The 19,196-nt window shown below is 41.5% G+C and overlaps 1 pseudogene; it reads right to left on the reverse strand.

The window, feature by feature from the left end:
- Positions 1 to 13,966: 13,966 nt before the first annotated feature.
- On the reverse strand, positions 13,967 to 18,868 carry LOC148023489 (pentatricopeptide repeat-containing protein At2g33680-like; annotated as a pseudogene).
- Between the last annotated feature and the right edge of the window lie 328 nt (positions 18,869 to 19,196).

The raw sequence follows: 19,196 nt of genomic DNA on the forward strand, positions 1-19,196 counted from the left end.
GACGCTAGTAGCCATGGTGGTACTAGCGAAGATGTTTCTTCTTCAGATTCGTAGAGGAGCACCATACCTCCTCATGAGGCCTTGTTTTCTTGTATATGTATGATCCATCTTTGAGCCTACTGCTTGCGGCCACGCTTTAGGTCGTAAGCACTTAAACTTCCCATGTAAATGCTTTTGATCTATAATGAATAAATGGACTTTTATTTTCAATTCTCGTGCCCGTAAGATACATTGTTTTTTTTCCAAATGCACAATCTGATGTATGGGAGGGGGAAAAAAAAAACCAGAGAGCAAAGTGCAACCACATGCTCTCTGGTTTTTTTTGCAACCACATGCTCTCTGGTTTTTTTTTTCCAATTCTGTTTTGCGCGTCTATCCGCGCGTCTAAATTGCAAAAAATCCGCATTTATATGCGCGTCTACAGTGCAAATTACACGCACTTCATAATTCAAATTTAAAAAAGAAATTAAATATCTTTTTTTTTAAATGAGATTTTTAAATGCGCGTCTACCAGCGTGTCTATATGAGCGTGTATATATGTGTCTATTACGCGTCTATTTTTGCATGTAAATTCGTTGATACATGCGAATATAGATGCGAAATGGTAGACGCATAAATAGACGGGCGGATAGACGCGCCCGTAAGATTTTCTCTATATTCAAAAATCGCATCTAAAAGTGCGTCTATGAGGCCTTTTTGTTGTAGTGACTTTTGATTGCCTTGCATGTATCTGATCATCTATGTGACATGTATGCATGCATACACTCCATCATCCACCCAATGGAAAACCTCTCTGTTGTCGTAGGTACCCAAAACTCCTCGTGCAAAGATACCACTACATAGTCCTTGCTTCCCTCGGGTATATTCTTCCAATGGTCCAAAACATTGTGCCTAAATCCTTTTTGGCGCAACTCTCTCATGCAAGACATCACCTTTCTTCCCTCATCATTCATGATCACAACACCTATCACGTGTCTTTGGATATGAGGCATTCTGCCATGTGCCCAGGGACAAGTGTAACAAGCTGGATCCTAAGAGTGTTAAATGCATATTCATTGGTTATGGAGATGCAAGAGAGATGGGTTACTATCTACGGGATCTGCAGGCGTAGAAAGTAGTCGCGTCCACAGCCATGATGTAGTCCTCCATGAAGACAAGATGCATAGGCAGCTTGAGAGAGTCATGGAGATACGTAGGGTTATATTTTAGGAGGAGCCACGAGCTCCCGTACAACCAATTGGACAGCCTATAGCAGCAGCAAAATCTCATGGCTAGGGTGTTGGACAGAATGTTGGGCAGGCAAAAAAGATTGCAGTGCAACGTTCTACTAGAGATAGATACCCACCCGACATATTTGAGCCCTCCATGCACTATGTCTTGGTTACAAATACAGGAGAGCCGCTCACTTGTGATGAGGCTATGCATAGGGGTGATCGTCACTCTTGGGAGAGGACTATGCAATATGAGATAGACTGCTTGCATAAGAATGAGACCTGGGATTTGGTTTCCTTGCCTGATGGAAAGAAGGCTTTGCCATGCAACATGTACAAGCTAAAAAGTACCTCGAGACACCCCAAGTCGGCATACAAGGCTAGATTGGTAGCAAAGGGTTTTAAGCAAGAGCATGGTGTTGAATTTAATGAGGTCTTATCTCCTATGGTTAAGATAACCACCCTGCACCTAGTCTTGCCTTTGGTTGCACAACTTGACTTGGACTTATACCAAATGGATGTCAAGATGGCTTTTTTACATGGGGACTTACATGATGAGATTTACATGGAGCAACCTAAGGGCTTTGCAAAGCCTAGCAAGAAGCACCTAGTATACAAGTTGAAGAAAAGTCTTTATGGCTTGAAGCAGGCACCTAGGGAATGGTGTCATAAGTTTGATGCCTTTATGCAGTCACAGGGCTATAGCTGTAGTGCTATGGATCTTTGCCTATACACAAAGAAAGCCTGTAATGGATCTTTTCCTATTTTGGTACTCTATGTGGATGACATGTTATTAGCAGGGAAAGCTCATGATAAGCTAGATGCTCTTAAGGTTCAGGTCAAGAAGAGCTTTGAGATGAAGGATCTTGGACTAGCCGCTCACATACTTGGTATACACATTAGATGCAACAGGCATCAGGGACTCCTCTACTTGTCACAGAGGGAGTACATTCATAAAGTCCTTGAGCGCTTCCGCATGCAGGACATGAAGCCTATTGGTTGTCCATTGCCTTCTTATGTGAAGGTATCACAGCCTAATTCTCAACAGATAGATGAGCAGAAGGCTAAGATAGCCAAGATTTCCTATGCATCCACAGTGGGCAGTCTTATGTATGCCATGATAGCCACTCGTCTAGATATTGCCTTTGCAATTGGTGTTGTGGCACGCTATATGGCTATATCTAGCAAGAAGCATTGGGATGCCGTGAAGGGTACCTGAAGGGCACTATAGATATGTGCATATGCTATGGCAGCTAAGATATAGGAGTCATGGGGTACACTAACTATGATTATGCAGAACATGGAGATAGTAGGAAGTCCACTTCTGGCTATGTGTTCACATATGTTGGAGGTGTTGTCTCTTGAATATCTAGGGTACAGAAGTGTACGGCTCTTTCTACCACTAAGGCCAAGTATATTGCAGCCACTGAGGCTTGCAAGGAGGCCATATGGTTAGGCCATTTGGTTAATGACCTTAGTATTGATGCTATCCCTACATTGCATTCAGATTCTATGAGTGCTATTCAATTAGAATCCAGTCTCCCATGCGAAGAATAAACACATTGAGGTGAGATATTATTTCATACATGGGGTCATTGAGGACAAGTCTGTTGACCTTGTCAAGATTTCGACTGACTAGAATCCTGTAGATCTACTCACCAAAAGCCTCTCTACAGAGCGCTTTGCCTTCCTCAAGAGATTGATGGGTGTGGGATGAGATGATGCCTTTTCTCATCCTGTTGTACTATCTTTTCTTTTTTCTTTTCACTCCTCACTAGGGTAGATTTGCCTTTAAGTGGGAGGTTGTTGGGGGTAAAGGCGCCTCCGCCTAGCCGCCCGTGTATTACTACACTAACATTACCCACACCTGCACACTACAAGCGGTGGGCACCCTTCACCGTCACTTTATTCTTTATTCTTTTAGTGACAACTGAATAAAGGAAAGGCCAGTCACACATTTTGATTGTTGGAGTTCCCACATTGTGAGTTTCTCTCTCTCTCTCTCGCTCTTACTCTCCTGCCATAGCTCTCCTATGCAAGCTTCGATCCTTCTCACCTTTCACTTGTTCTACCTTTTTGCATGAAGCATCAGCTTCTGACACACGTTGCATCTTGTATGCAAAGCAACATATATATTCATATACTAGCTTCTCAATTATTCTAACCAAACAATGCAATGTGCAAAAGTGAACCCTTGTTAGTGGTATTTTCAAAATAGAGCACTAGTTTAGATCCACTGGAACTAGCATTCCATTTCTCATGAATTTTTTATAACGTGTTGGAGCACCTTGTTGTCTGACCTTGGCAAGCCATTCTTTCTTTCCATCTTTCCCTTTCTTCCTAGTTTGTATGCAGTATATGGATGGAAATTTTGCATTCGCTGCATTTGATAAACCAAACATACACTTCAATGTTTTTTAAATCACCTGCAAGATGCCATTCAACTTGATAGTCCCTAAACCCCTCAATGTGTAAAATTGCTCCATTATTTTGCTGTTGAATAACACTAGGTATATTAGTGAGGTTAAAAAAACTTTAAGTACTTCATGGTCCTCCTTCCTTTGGTACTTCAAATGCTGCAAGCCACCATATTTTATTATCTGATTGTACACTAAAGTATAAAGAATGGTTTTCATCGATGTTGGGATCCAATGCTCGATTCATAAGTGCTATACTCACACGTTCAAGTTTTTGCCCCTTAATAATCTCACTCTCATCAAGTTTGAGGATTGCCTCTACATTCTTTCATAGATATATTGTAGAACTTGACCGTAGCAATCTGAACCCTACATATATCCAATACAAAGTTGTTGGATGCATTCAATAGAAATGCAACTTCTTGGAACCATACTTCAATATATGTGTATTTTCCATATGCATTGGCTCACCAATTAGTTCTAAAACTTTCTCATTTAGTTGTGTTTGAGCCTTCTTCATGTGAAATGGTTTTGGCAGAGGCATTACTCGCTTAGTTTTGAAGACTTACTTAAAACCTATATCCAAATGTTGATAGAGCATATTGTATGACTCAGAAGTCATTCCCACCTTGTCATATAATCCCTGAGCATCTATAGTAGTAAACAAGTTGCTCGCATCCCTAAGATGTTCAGTAGATTTAATGCTTGGAAATGTTTATGCCTTGACTATGATTGGAAAGAGCTATTATAAATATTGTGCATATGAATAGAACAAGAATAGCTTGGTGCCATATCCCCCCACCCCCCGTGCCCTTGAGTCTTCATGTAGTTTTTCACTCTATTACCCATGTCAAATTTATAACCACCTAGAGTGTGGGGTTGGCCACACCTAGGATTATGAGATTGGCAACTAGAGGAAGGTTCCCTCCCATGGAACCATGGGGCTAGGAGGGCTCTGGTCATGCTATGGTAAACCCATCTTAGCACTAAGATAGAGAAGAAATCCCAAGCAGGCATGGTGTGGACATCTCTTGGGAAAATCAAAGAGAAAGAAGTATATAAAGAAGTTACTGGAATGATAGAGTGGATGAGTTTTTCCTAAGTTAGGTAGAAGTAAAGTCATTTCCTAAGGAACATAACATACCTACCAATAGTACAATAAGAATACTAGAGCGTACATTTATTTACTCCTATGATCACCGTAGAAGGTAATTGATCATCTTTCAAATCACCCTAAGGAAAAGCCTTGGAATTATCTATAGCTTATCTAATGCAAGGGGGAGAGAGGTAAGTCTAGTACTATAGAAAATCGTGAGTAGTTTATATTTAGCATATTGAACATATATTCATCTATGATATTGTCCACTTCCTTTAGTTAATTGGTGAATTGGTTTAACTAATCAGATGTGCCGATGTGCTTCTTTGGTTTTTATAGTGGACCCAATCTCCAAAGTTTTTGTGAGATTCCTCTTCATGTTTTGATTCTCTTTCTCGAAGTCCATAACTTTAGACTGTAACTCCATATTCTACACATGTGTAGCATGCATAGTATCTTCAATGACAGACATTGCTTGTTGTAGGCTCTGGTTCTCCATATCCTTCTCAGCCAATAATCTCTCCTTTTCCATCAAAGACTGCATATTCCCTTGTAATCTTGTCTGCATATTTGTCAAGGCTTAATGAACCCCTACTAATCTTTGTATGACAAGTCTGCATGTGTATCCATACAATCCTTCATTGCCTTCACAAACAAACTTTACAAATGATGTAAGCCCTTCAAATTGTGGAGGCCTTTGAGTGACTGGATCGGGTGGATAAATGCACTCATCAATCCAAATGTCCAAATTTTTTTTCCTGCATTTATTTCTTGTTGCATCTTGTATCTTATTGCATTATCCTTTTCCACAGTTCTTTTGAATATTTGTGCATATGTATCCTCCAATTGAAAATGAATCTCTCTCTTTCTCTTGGTACGCCTTGCACACCTATATCCTCCAAAGAAAAATATATGTCAATTTTAACTTGGATTAACATTCAAATCACACAATTACACCCCTTTGATTCACTATATTTATGTTATTTTTTACCCGATTGGATCTTGTCTCTTTCTCTTGATTTCAGTCATGATAGACCCTAATCAACCCCTAGTCTATCGCCTGTAATCTTAGCTTTTAATCTACCTTTAATTAGCATGAAATCTTATCTTCTGTTATATTTAAACACATTTATACAGAAGCTTGGCTAGTGTAGAACAATAACATCATCTTATCTTCTACCTTAATTTACTGTCTGTCACTCTATCACTTATTTTCTTAGTTCATCTCACACAATCCTCTCTCTTCCCCCCCCTTCTCTCTCTCTCTCTCTCTCTCTCTCTCTCTCTCTCTCTCTATGAATTGATACTTAAGGATTAAACAACAACTATAAAGAATAATAACATCACATAGATTTAAAAAATAAAGATACCTCCATTATCACTTGATTGCTTGTAGTATAGACTGTTGAAGAGAAAGATATCTTATAGCATAGTATTGAAGAGGGAGATTGCTTGTAGTAGGGTAGAGAGTGTTGTAGATAGAGATTATTTGATTTCAGCAAATGGTATCAAAACCACTCCTAAGATTTCTTGTAGCAAGGTAGAGAATGTTCTAGATAGTACTGAGTGTTGCTTCAGAAGAATTCGTATGCAAGAAACCATATTATGGAGGAAAGGAGAAGAGTATACAAAATTTGGGACAAAACTAGAGCTTTGAGAGAATGAAAAAATGCCTAGAAATAGGCATATACTTGTCCAAAAAAGATAAAAATTTACAAGGAAACTCTCGAGTCAAAAAGAATGAGAATAATTCTAATATATTTTCATGTTGACAAGCCATGTGGACATTAAAGAGTCGTATATTAATGATTGGCTCCATTTTTAGAGAAAATAGAATTCTATTTTTTTTAGTTATGAGGATTTTAAGAAAAAGTGACATTATCCTACAATTTGGGAATAAAATAATAGGTGAAATCTATTGAAAATACAAATACGAGATTTGCTTGATTGTAAAAGATCTCTTATTATAATATTATTTTGGAATCTCTTTTTAGAAAGAGAGAGGTGAGAAAAACCCCTTAAAGGGCAAAAAAGAGAGTCCATATTTCTCGTAATGGATAGTTACTCTTGGGATAAGGTCATGTAGTTTGAACATGGACTTGGTTTCCTTGGTAAATAATAAACATGCGTTGCCATGCAAGTGGGTGTATAAGTTGAAGAGTATCCCTAGTCACCCTAAGCCAACATACAAGGCTTGTTTGGTTACAAAGGGTTTTAAACAAGAGAAGGGATTTGACTTTGTTGAGATATTCTCCCCTATGGTCAAGATGCCTACCTTGCACTTGGTTTTGGCCTTGGTTGCACAGTTAGATCTAGAGCTTTATCACACGGATGTGAAAATGCCTTTTTTACATGGGGACCTGTATGAGGACATTTATATGCAATAGCCTAAGGGCTCCGGGGCCAAATGTACTTGTGGGACATGAACAAGCCTCATACCTCAGTGTAAACACACTCGTGTCATTGGTTATCCTCTCGTCTCGTGGAATGAAGGTACTTGGAAGATATTACCCTATACAAAAGCCGATAGCTCGATCCTATCCCTATAACATCATATGCCTGCCACTAACAATGAGGACAACAGCCTTTAGGATGAGCTTATATGATTCCTTGCACAATCTATGAGCGACACATCCCAATTTTTGTCCCTTGATCATAAGAGAGTTACTGAAGACTGTCTTTGGACACAAGCTTATCAATATTAGAGTATTCATTCTTTGCCTGCAAATCCTAGCATAGTAGGAGGATCCAACGTGCATGCATCAGACTAACATTTGTCAGTATTAATCAATCTCATGCATGCAAAGGGAACACCAACACTAACTTGCATTGAGAGTGCTCATGCAAGTTTAAAACAATAGAGAATGGATAAACCAGTTTTTCAGCGTGTTTTATGATACTCTTCCCGCTGACCTGTGTTGGACTTTTCTTGGCAACATAGGGCTTTTAACACAAAACAGCACATCTACTAGGAATTTTGCAAAGCAAAGAAGAAATTAGAACAAACAGTAGTCCTTGAGATAGAAATCATATTTTCGCATGGATTGAGAGACTTATGAATGCTCTTTTCTCCAACAGGCCCCTATCTCTTCCAAGTGGACCTTTGAGCTCCTATACAATATGATTTGACTTTTTGTTTCATGGCTGCTTTCCATGTTCAACGAATTAGTAAATGTGGCCCCAAGATTTATCACTATAACTATGTTCTGACGTCTCTGTGGAGAGTTTAAAACATGCTTTATGGTGTAATGTTTTCCATTTTGCTTTGCTTTGGGCAAAGGATGCCCACTTGACCCAACTGGTTGCCAGCAACTGTTATTTTCATGCACTATACAACCTGATCGTTGTGTCTATCATTCAGCCTGGTTTGAAAAGCATATATAATGTTACTACATCTTCAACAAAGTGAGAATAAGAACACATAAGAAGCATAAGCCTCCCAGGTTTCAGAAACAGATTCTATGCTTGCTAGGCAGCTGAGGTCTATTAAGCTCACAGATAACGAGTCCAAGGGGCAACATTCGTAGCTGAGTTGCTTGTTATGATAATTTGCCAACCACCTTTGGAGGAAAGAGAAAGCTTTGCAATCAAGCTTTTTCCGTAGGTCTCCAAACCTTAATTGTAAATGAACATGGAAGTTTGATAGCAATATAATTTGGACCCTAGGGCTATGTTGAGCCACTGATATCAGGGTTTGCACTTGGACATAATTATGGTGCATTAATCCCTAATTTAGTCTCGTTAAAACAGCCCCAAAAAGCAATTAATGTTAAATTACAAAACATAAATGGCTTTATTTTTTACAGTAGGGCAAATGCACCCCCAATCGTCTTTGTCTATCTTTAATCCCTCATTCAGCCAGTCACAGCTTCAGCCCTCTCCTTGCCCATTGCTGCCCACACCCCTTCTAGAGGATGTTGCCTGTTCGTTGAGCTTGTATGAGTGCTGCCCCTGCTGTCTACAGCCCCTACACAGCTGGGCAACCCGTTTCCAGCCTGCTGCATTCTCAGGTTTCTGCTGCTGCCCTGGTGGTTCAGACTGCTGCACATCGTCTGCTGCCAGCCTGCCAGGCGACCAGTTCTAGCACCCTCTTCTGCTGCATTTAGCGGTCCCTGGCTGCCAGACATCTACCCCACCTCAAGCATGTTGAGACTCAAGCTCATTTTGTTTACCTTAGTGAATAAGGTTAAGTCACACTGACTTAACCATGATTAGATCTAGGTCAGTTGATCTTTGAATGTGTGTGGTACATACAGTTGACTTTTTAGATGGTGTTGATGGAATGGAATAAACTAACGGGAGCATGTCTGCTACCCTTTCAGCCTGTGCCTTTTGTCCATATCTCTTTCTCTATGAATGCTAATATGGTATCAGAGCTCGCCAGGTAGTAGGGATGCAGAGCCAAGTTGGTGGTCATGGCTATGACCTTCAGAGGAGAGCACCTTCAAGAAAGCGTTTATTCTGATATGCCAAAATCAGTGCCCTTTTGGCCAGTGATTCTCCAGAGAGCACGTGAAGATTATAGAATGTCAGTGATGGAGTTATATCCAGGCAGTAGAGACGGATGTTAGAATCAGACAAAATAGCAAAAATTGGAGCTCCCTCCATTGATGTGTGAAATGCCACCATAGCAAGTTTCCAATGCTGTTAAAGATGGCGTGGGATCAGAGTTCACTGTCTTCATGATGCTGAAAAGTCAAAAGGCCATTCATTTCATGGTGCAGGAGCAGCACGATACCCTCAAGTGGAGCACGACAGACTGAAATCAATAAAAGCGTCATCGTATACTGCTGATGAGTAGAGATGATAGCAGAGTCCTGGACGACCTATCGTGCCAGCCCGTTGTGCTATTGATGCCTTACTTATCCATTGTATTTCATACCTTGTCATACACAGATTGGTATCCAGTGCATAAGCAACAACGTTTGAATGTAGTTTCTGGCCCTGTGTTGAAGACCAGAAGGTCTTCGTTGAAGGAGTTGCAAAGGTTGATCGGAAGGCCTCTGACAATAGTCCTGCTTGGGGTCGCATTACATTCCCAACAGGAGGTGATATTATCTTTTACTTGCATTCGTTGCTATTGGAAGATTGAGTCATGGAATGTCAGTGGTTGATTGGGATGTATTGCGTATAGCAGATCCATTCATAGCAAGATTTGTGAATCAATGTAATTCTGAAGTCACCAAAACGTAAACTATGCTCTCTTGATGAGAAGAAAGGAAAGTATCAGTGCAGAGACCTATACCATCGAAAAGGTTCCTGCAGCCACTGGCCAGAATACAAACTTGTGGCCTATGATTGGAATATCAGTTTCCCTGCACTGAAGCAGCCAACTGAGAAAAGCTAAGTTGAGCATGCAATGTTGGACATTGTTTGGGGACTGACTCTTGGGTTTGGTGAGGTGCATCTACAAAGATGGACATGGAGCCTTGGTTGCACTAAATTGAGTGTTGTAGCATGTATATTGTCACGTCATTGTGACCTTGACAAAAGAATGTTTGTAATGAACATGTGCTCTTTCAAGGCATTTTCCTCATCGTGGTCCACAACATTTTAAAATCTTGCAGATATGGGCTGAACAAACATACAATAGCCTCCTTGCCAAGAATTGCAGTAATCATATCACATTGGAATGCAAAGGTGTTGATGCATTGTAATTGCAGTTAAATGGGAATAAAAGACATGTACTATCTGAAAATGCAATAGTGGTTATTGTTGCAGTTTTACAATAAAAAAACTGGTTGTACTACAGATCATGGAAGCGTATTGCCTGCTGGCATTTTTGGAAAATTAACTGGTTTTGCAAAACTTAAGGCTTTAAAATGGCAAACACAAGAGAGAAGGATACTATCACTCAGATAGTTGGTGAGAAGCTGGACTATAACAATTTCGTTATATGGAAATTCAGGATGTCTAATTTTTTAATTGGAAGAGGCTATTGGGACCTAGTCACAGGTCTTGAAGATGAGCCTAAGCTACCGGAAGATAGACCTCCAACACAGGATCAGTTGAAGGCACACAAGACTTGGTTGGAAAAGGCCAGCAAGGTCTTGCATTGGTTGTCTCTATGTGTGTCAGACACAAAGGCTATGCAAATTGCAATTGTACTTCCCCAAAAGCTGCTTGGGACTTATTGATGAAGAACTATGGGCATGTTACTCATGCAAGAAAGACACAACTGAAGCAAAAGTTCAGCCACATATCCAGGAATGGAAGGTCTATTGAGGACTATGTCAGTGAGATCAGATCCATTGCAGAACAACTAGGATCAATTGGAGCTGAAGTTGAGGATGATGATTTGGTAGCTACTACTCTCCATGGACTTGGACAGGAATATAAGCAGTTTGATACTTCCATTTCAGTGCGTCAGGAGCAGCCTGACTTTGATGAACTTGTAGCACTTCTTTTGCATGAAGAAGTGAAACTTGGACTTAATACAAGTTCCAGTGGATCTAAAAACAGTAGGGACAATGTCTTCTACTCAAATCAAAGGGGTAGAGGTGGAAGAGGAAGATCAAATTTTCGAGGAAGAGGTGCTGGAAATGCATATGCAGCCCGTGGACAGCAAGCTACTGGATGGCAAAATAGGCAGCCTCAAGCAAATAGAGGTGCCTCAAATGCTCGTGGAAGAGGAGGTTATTCACCTAGAGGAAGAGGCACTTGGCAGCAGCCTCAAATGAGTTATGGACAGCAATCAAATGCAAATAAGAATTGCCATTATTGTGGCAAATACGGGCATGTAGCTAAAGATTGCTACAAAAAGCAGAATGATCAGAGAGGAAGAGGGAAGCAACATGGTAATTATGCTTCTTCTAGTGGTATGCAGGAGGATGACAGGTTGTTTGCAATGCAACATGTGAAGAAAGGGTTGCCTGTACACGACAAAGCCGATGATGTATGGTATATAGACTCAGGGGCATCTAACCACATGACTCCTCAAGGAGAGTGGTTTGACACATTGGTAGAAGGTGCTCATGGATATGTTTGCACAGGGGATGATACGCAACATGACATTATGCATACAGGTACTGTTCCCTTGATGATGCATGGTGACAGGAGAAAGAGTCTTTATGATGTATTGCATGTACCCTCCATAACCAAAAACTTGCTTTCTGTGGGACAAATGGCTGAACAAAATCTACAAGTTAGATTCAATAGAGATGGATGCTACATTGAAGAGTATGGTCAAGGATGCAAACTCATTGCTAAAGGCAAAAGAAATGGCAGGATGTTTACATTGGATACGAAAATTCCAGCATTGAATGCTGCTATGTACTCACATGAAAATGCTGCAATAAGGGACATTGAGATATGGCATAAAAGGATTGGACATGTAAATGTTCAAAAGTTGAAGAATATGCAACATAAACAAGTTGTACTTGGACTTCCTAAGTTCAAGCATGCGGAATTGGGACATGTATGTCAGTCTTGTCAATTTGGAAAGCAATCAAGGCTTCCATTTATGAGGCATGTAAGCGCTACTACTAGACCATTACAGCTTGTACATTCTGATGTATGGGGACCCTCACAGAATGCATCTCTTGGGGGATCACGTTACTATGTGTCATTCATAGATGACTATAGTAGGTACACATGGTTGTATGTGCTAAAGCACAAGAGTGATGTCATGGATGTTTTTCAGGATTTTAAGAGACATGTGGAGAAAGAATTGGCTTGCTATATCTCATGCTTGAGATCTGATAGTGGTGGAGAATATGTTTCTAAGGACTTTGATTACTTCTTGGCAGCTCATGGAATTAAAAGGCAATTGACATGCAGGTACACACCACAACAAAATGGTGTGGCAGAAAGGAAAAACAGGGTGATCATGGAATCGGCTAGAGCCATGTTGAATGAGAAAAGCCTACCAAATGCATATTGGGCAGAGGCTGTAATGACTGCAGTGTATGTCATGAATCGTACACCAACAGCAGGTATACATGAGGTGACTCCTTATGAGAGGCTTTATGGGATAAAGCCAGACATCAGCCATCTTAAGGTTTTTGGATGCTTGGCATATGTACATGTTCCAGATGAAAAGAGGAGCAAGCTCGATCCAAAGGCAGAAAAGGCCATTTTTATTGGGTATGCACAAGATAGGAAAGCGTACAAATGCTACAATCCTTCTACTCATGAGACATTGATCTCAAGAGATGTGGTATTTGATGAGCTAAAATCATGGCATGAGAAGAAGATCACTGTGATGAATGATGAAAATGGCTATCACGAGCCTTATGTACATGCAGGTACAAATGAAAGTGCAGCAATTTCTAGGCCTTCTAAAGATGCTACTACGTCAGTTAGTCCTTGGACAGGTAGATTGAGGACTTCAGCATCTTTGTCCACTGACACGGGTATGTCAGTGAGGGGGAGAGATGTGGATAAAGGCAAAGGAAAACTTGATGATGTTACTGGGCCACTCACCTGTGGTTATGATTCACCTGGTACTGACACCTTGGATAGTGAGTGTGGTATTCCATCAGTTGTGACTCCTGGTGTGAGACATAGATATATACCACCTCATGAGAGAGGAGAGTCTCATACTGCACCTCAGTTGAGGAGATCAGAAAGAGTCAGGAAGCCTATGGATAGGCTTACATACAGTGGTTACACAGTGAGACACTATGCATATATGGCAAAAGTCACTAGCTTCAAGGAACCCACAAAGTTTTCTGAAGCTACTTTGGATGATCATTGGTGTAAGGCAATGGATGAGGAATATTCAGCATTGGCTGAAAATGGCACTTGGGATTTGGTTGAATTGCCTGAAGGAAAAATGGCTATTGGTTGCAAATGGATATACAAAGTGAAATGCAAATCAGATGGCACATTGGAAAGGTACAAGGCAAGACTTGTGGCAAAAGGGTATGCACAACAATATGGTCTTGATTATGAGGAAACATTCAGTCCTGTTGCTAAAATGGCAACCGTGAGGACAGTGATTGCTTTGGCAGCATCTAAAGGATGGAGTATGTATCAGATGGATGTGAAGAATGCTTTTCTCAATGGTGATTTGGTTGAGGAAGTATACATGGATCAGCCCGAGGGCTATACACATCCAAATTTTCCTACATATGTGTGTAGATTGAAGAAAGCATTATATGGGCTGAAGCAAGCACCTAGAGCTTGGAATGCTAAGATAAGTGCATGCTTACAAAAACTTGGCTTTACTATGGGCAAGGCTGATCATAGCTTATTCACAAAGAAGACAAGAGCTGGTTATGTAGTATTAGTCATCTATGTGGATGACTTAATCATTACAGGTGATGATGTCACAGAAATTGGAGAGATCAAGGAAATGTTACATGCTGAATTTCAGGTCAAAGATTTGGGAGATCTAAAGTATTTCCTTGGGATTGAGGTTATCTCTACATCTCATGGTACTTGGTTGTTGCAGAAGCAGTATGCACAGGATATATTAACCAAGTATGGTATGTTGGATTGCAAAGCATTGAGCACTCCATTGGAACAAAATGTTAAGCTACTTGCAAATGTTGGACATGAGATTGAGAATGTCACTATGTATAGACAAATGGTGGGTAGCCTGATTTACCTTACTATTACTAGACCGGATCTTAGCTATTCAGTTGGACTGATTAGTCAGTTCATGCAGAAGCCTATGAAGCCACACTTGGATGCAGTGAGGAGGATCTTGAGATATGTAAAGGCTACATCAGATTATGGTCTATTCTATGAGCACGATAAGCCTTTGGAGCTTACAGGATATACAGATGCTGACTGGGCAGGAAGTATATATGACAGGAGATCTACTAGTGGGTATGCATTTTCCCTTGGTAGTAGTATGGTCAGCTGGAGCAGTAAGAAGCAACCTACAGTTGCACTCTCTAGTACTGAGGCAGAGTATAGAGGTGCTGCACTAGCTGCATGTGAGGCAGCATGGCTCATGAAGCTTCTTGATGATTTGGGCATGCAGGAAGTCAGGCCTATCACACTCTATTGTGACAACATGAGTAGTGTACTCCTAGCCAGTAATACTGTCTATCATGCTAGGACTAAGCACATTGAGGTACACTATCACTTCATCAGGGAAAAAGTGATTGCAGGTGACATTGATTTGGTCCATGTGAGGACAAAAGACCAAGTTGCAGATATCTTTACCAAGTCATTAGGTAAAGATAAGTTTGTGCATTTCAGAGAGTTACTTGGAGTCAAGTATCCTACTTGAGCTTGAGGGGGAGTGTTGAGACTCAAGCTCATTTTGTTTACCTTAGTGAATAAGGTTAAGTCACACTGACTTAACCATGATTAGATCTAGGTCAGTTGATCTTTGAATGTGTGTGGTACATACAGTTGACTTTTTAGATGGTGTTGATGGAATGGAATAAACTAACGGGAGCATGTCTGCTACCCTTTCAGCCTGTGCCTTTTGTCCATATCTCTTTCTCTATGAATGCTAATAAAGCACCTGTTGCGTACACCAAGAGATCTGCGTTTCGGCTGCTGACACACTTTTCAGAGCTGCTGTACCATCTTTTGCAGCATTGACAGGCCGCCTTGTTGGTCACCTGCTTGCTGGTCCAGTTTCGATTGTGCTGACATCATCACGACCATCTAGAAGATCTGCATTTTGCTGCCCTACAGCTGCCCCGACTGCCTACAGCATCAGTTGTCATCATCCTGAGATAGATTTCAGTCTGCCGCTGCTATTTTGTGATGATCGAGTACAACACACTCCAACACCTACTCCTTCAGCCACCTCTGCCCCAGTTCTAGAGAGACATAGGTTCAAGGACCTACTGATTGTATCATCGTCATACTCATTCTTCATTCATTAGCATTCAGCATTCCACAGATTGTGTTCTTTGTGTTGTCATACACTTCTGCATTTGTGTTTGCCATACTATTTGTTTACAGGCTGAATCATGGCCCTAATTTTCAACTCCTCTTTAAAAGGTATAAAGTTGAAGAAAACCAAATACTCAACCTCATCTTGTCACAAGTTAGCCTGAAGAGCTGCCCTTGATGCCTTTTCTAAAAAGGCGATGTCTTCGGGCCAGCAAGATATTTTATCTCTTTTTCATCAGAAAGAAGAGTGCAAGTTGGGAAATCTCTTTATACACCAAGTTTCATATGCACAATCACTAACATTTGCATTGCAAACATAGATTGCAACTATGTCTGCAATTGCTCTGTCATTACCAGTGTTTCTCACAAACACCCTCAAAATTTGTACACAGTTTGCAGCTTTGACCTGCATTTTGCACGCCTCCATCTTTGAAATAAGCGAGGCAGTTAAATGGCAGTCGCACATGTTCTTTATGGGATTTGTAGGTGTACCTTCAGGTGTATTGATGGGAGCAGATGCAACAGTCAACTTCTAGCCATGTCTGCATAGCACATCTTCCTTACCATCAACAGAAATGGCTAGGCATGGATACCCAATGTAAATGTGGGGAATAGCCTTCCAGCCGTAATGTTTGTCCAATATCTTTTATCTTTGCGTACATATGACTGCTCTGGGGATGACTCTTATCCCCCACGGTAAATGAATGCACATTTCCACCTACATCAGTCCACCAACAAAGTCCTGGTATCTTCCATGCTCCATTTTTTGTTCTTATAGCCTCAATCTTGTCCGCTTCTTCTTGCATGCCAGCAGCAACATATATATTACCCATGCAGACATATGCTGCAGCATACTTATCATCCAACTGTAGTGCATGCTCAAAGATCAACCTCCCAAGCTCCACATTTACCCAATTCTGACAAGCATCTGAAAGAGTCAACCACAAATCAGAATCTGTTACATTCTCAATCACACTTATTGCCTTGTCAAAATGACCTGCACGGCTGAAAAGATCAACCAGGCAAGCATAGTGTTCTAAACTCGGGATGATAAAATATTCAGTGCTCATAATATTAAAGTACATTTGCCCCTCCTCCACTAAACCTGCATGACTGCAAGTAGTGAGCACAACACTGAAGGTGGCACTATCTGCCTCTATATGTTCTCCTCTCATTTTGTTGAATAAGTAGAGAACCTTTTCAGCCTTACCAACCCGAGCATATCCGGCCATCAGTGCAGTCCAAGAAACTGCATTCCGCATTGGAAGTGCCTCAAACACTTGTTGCGCTTTGGCAAGTGCACCACACCTAGCATACATGTCCACCAGTGCATTGTCAAGCACGATATCATGATTTTCCAATAACCCCAGCCTGTGGATCTCACCATGTATCTCTTCACCCTTCTCAGTTGCTCCTATGCTGCCGCAAGATTTCAAAATACATAAAAAGGTAACTGCATCTGGGGAGAAGCCCTCTTCTTGCATCTGCTCAAAGCAATGCAAAGCTTCTTCACCAAGCCCATGCTCAGTATATCCAGCAATAAGCACAGTAAAAGAGACAGCATCCCGTATTGGAAGCCCATCAAACACTTGTTGCGCCTTGGCAAGCGCACCGCACTTGGCATACATGTCCACCAATGCATTGCCAAGCACAATATCATGATTTTCCAATAACCCCAGCCTGTCGACCTCAGCATGTATCTCTTTGCCCTTCTCAATCGCCCCTATGCTGCCACAAGCTTTCAAAATGGATGCAAAGGTGACTGCACCTGGGGAGAAGCCTTCATCTCGCATTCGGTTGAAGCAATTCAGAGCTTCCTCACTATGCCCATGCTGAACATATCCTGTAATTAGTGCATTCCAGGAAACTGCATCCCGCACTTGAAACCCATCAAACACTTGCTGTGCTTTGGCAAGTGCACCACATTTCGCATACATGTCCACCAATGCATTCCCAAGCACAATATCATGTTTTTCCAATAAACCTAGCTTCCGGACCTCAGCATGTATCTCTTCACCCTTCTTGGTTGCTCCTATACTGCCACAAGCTTTCAAAATGCATATAAAGGTGACTGCATCTGGGAAGAAGCCCTCATCCCGCATCTGTCTAAAGCAGTTTAAGGCTTCTTCACCAAGCCCCTGCTGGGCATATCCAGCAATCAGTGTAGTCCAAGAGACTGCATCCCGTACTGGAAGGCCATCAAACACCTCTTGAGCTTTTGCAAGTGCACCACACTTCACATACATGTTGACCAATGCAGTTCCCAGCACAACATCACGATTGTCCAATAAACCCAGCCTCCGGACTTCTGCATGGATCTCTTCACCCTTCTTGGCTGCTCCTAAGCTTCCACAAGCTTTCAAAATGCATGCAAAGGTGATTGCATCTGGGGAGAAGCCCTCATCTTGCATCCGTCCAAAGCAGTTAAGAGCTTCTTCACTGAGCCCATGCTGGGCATATCCAGCAATCAGTACATTCCAAGAGACAGCATTCCGTACTGGGAGCCCATCAAACACTTCTTGAGCTTTTGCAAGTGCACAGCACTTGGCATACATTCGGACTAGTGCAGTGCCAATATAAATGTCCTTTTGAATCAAACCTGTTTTGAGAATATCCGCATGTATCCTGCTAGCTTTGTGCAGGTCTTTCTGTTTGGCACAAGCCTTAATGGAGTCCATATAGTCCCTTACAGTACAGAGCTCCCCATCTGCCACTCTGAACTCCTCAGGGGCCAAAAACCGTTTGTGAGGATTATCCATCCCAAGGGCCTGCCTTATTTGCTTACGCTTGAAGTCAGGGGACCTCGGACCTCTCTGTAATACCTTCTTTGCGATGCATGGATTCGACATTTTGTGTAAAAGTGTGAGGCATTGTGCTCTCTCTCTCTCTCTCTCTCTCTCTCTCTCTCTCTCTCTCTCTCTCTCTCTCATTTATACCTCGCTTCCAGCTGTTCTGATTATGCCAGAATTGGCACTCCCGTAGACCGTCTAGGTCTCTGCATGCCGTTTCGGTGTCGGGAGTTTGTTGTGTTCAAGAAAACGAAGCGACGGACGATAGATTTGAGCATACAGGGCAAACTGCATACGGAGAAGGATATCAATGACCATGAGAAAGTACTGCTATGGATTGTCAGACCAATACAATTTCTGACACTCCTGGAAACTGCATATTGAGAAGCATATCAATGCCATGAGAATGTGCTGCTATGAATTGTGAGACCAATAGAATTTCTGACACCCCTAGAAGTCTGCGCGCAGTCGGCTCCCGTCACGCCTGTCTGGGTTGTTGTGGCACTCACTTGCCATCTCTGCTGTTACAAGCCCATTAACGATCTACTTCGGAACTTCAGTGTCCTCGATCATACGGTACCTAGTCTTTTTCGTTTTTCTTTTTCTCTTTTTTTTTTAATTGAGAAAGGCTTGGAATTTGAAAGATGTCTCAGGCTGGTTACATACCGCCACTGCCCACCCAGTCTGCGCCTAGTTGGTGGGCATAGGAAAAAGTCGACTTGGACGGTCTCGCTATCTCCTTACACACTGGCGGCGGGCACTTTCCTTGGCCAATAAGTGTTTGCTTCTATCTATAATCGTTTACACACTAGTCACCACCTATGCACTGGACACTTTCCGAATTATCCCCAAATCACATGTGAATGAAGGGATGATA

This window comes from Lygodium microphyllum, chromosome 16 (genome assembly GCF_053477565.2).
Source record: "Lygodium microphyllum isolate KBCC chromosome 16, Lygodium_microphyllum_v1.1.10, whole genome shotgun sequence".
Taxonomy (NCBI): Eukaryota; Viridiplantae; Streptophyta; class Polypodiopsida; order Schizaeales; family Lygodiaceae; genus Lygodium; species Lygodium microphyllum.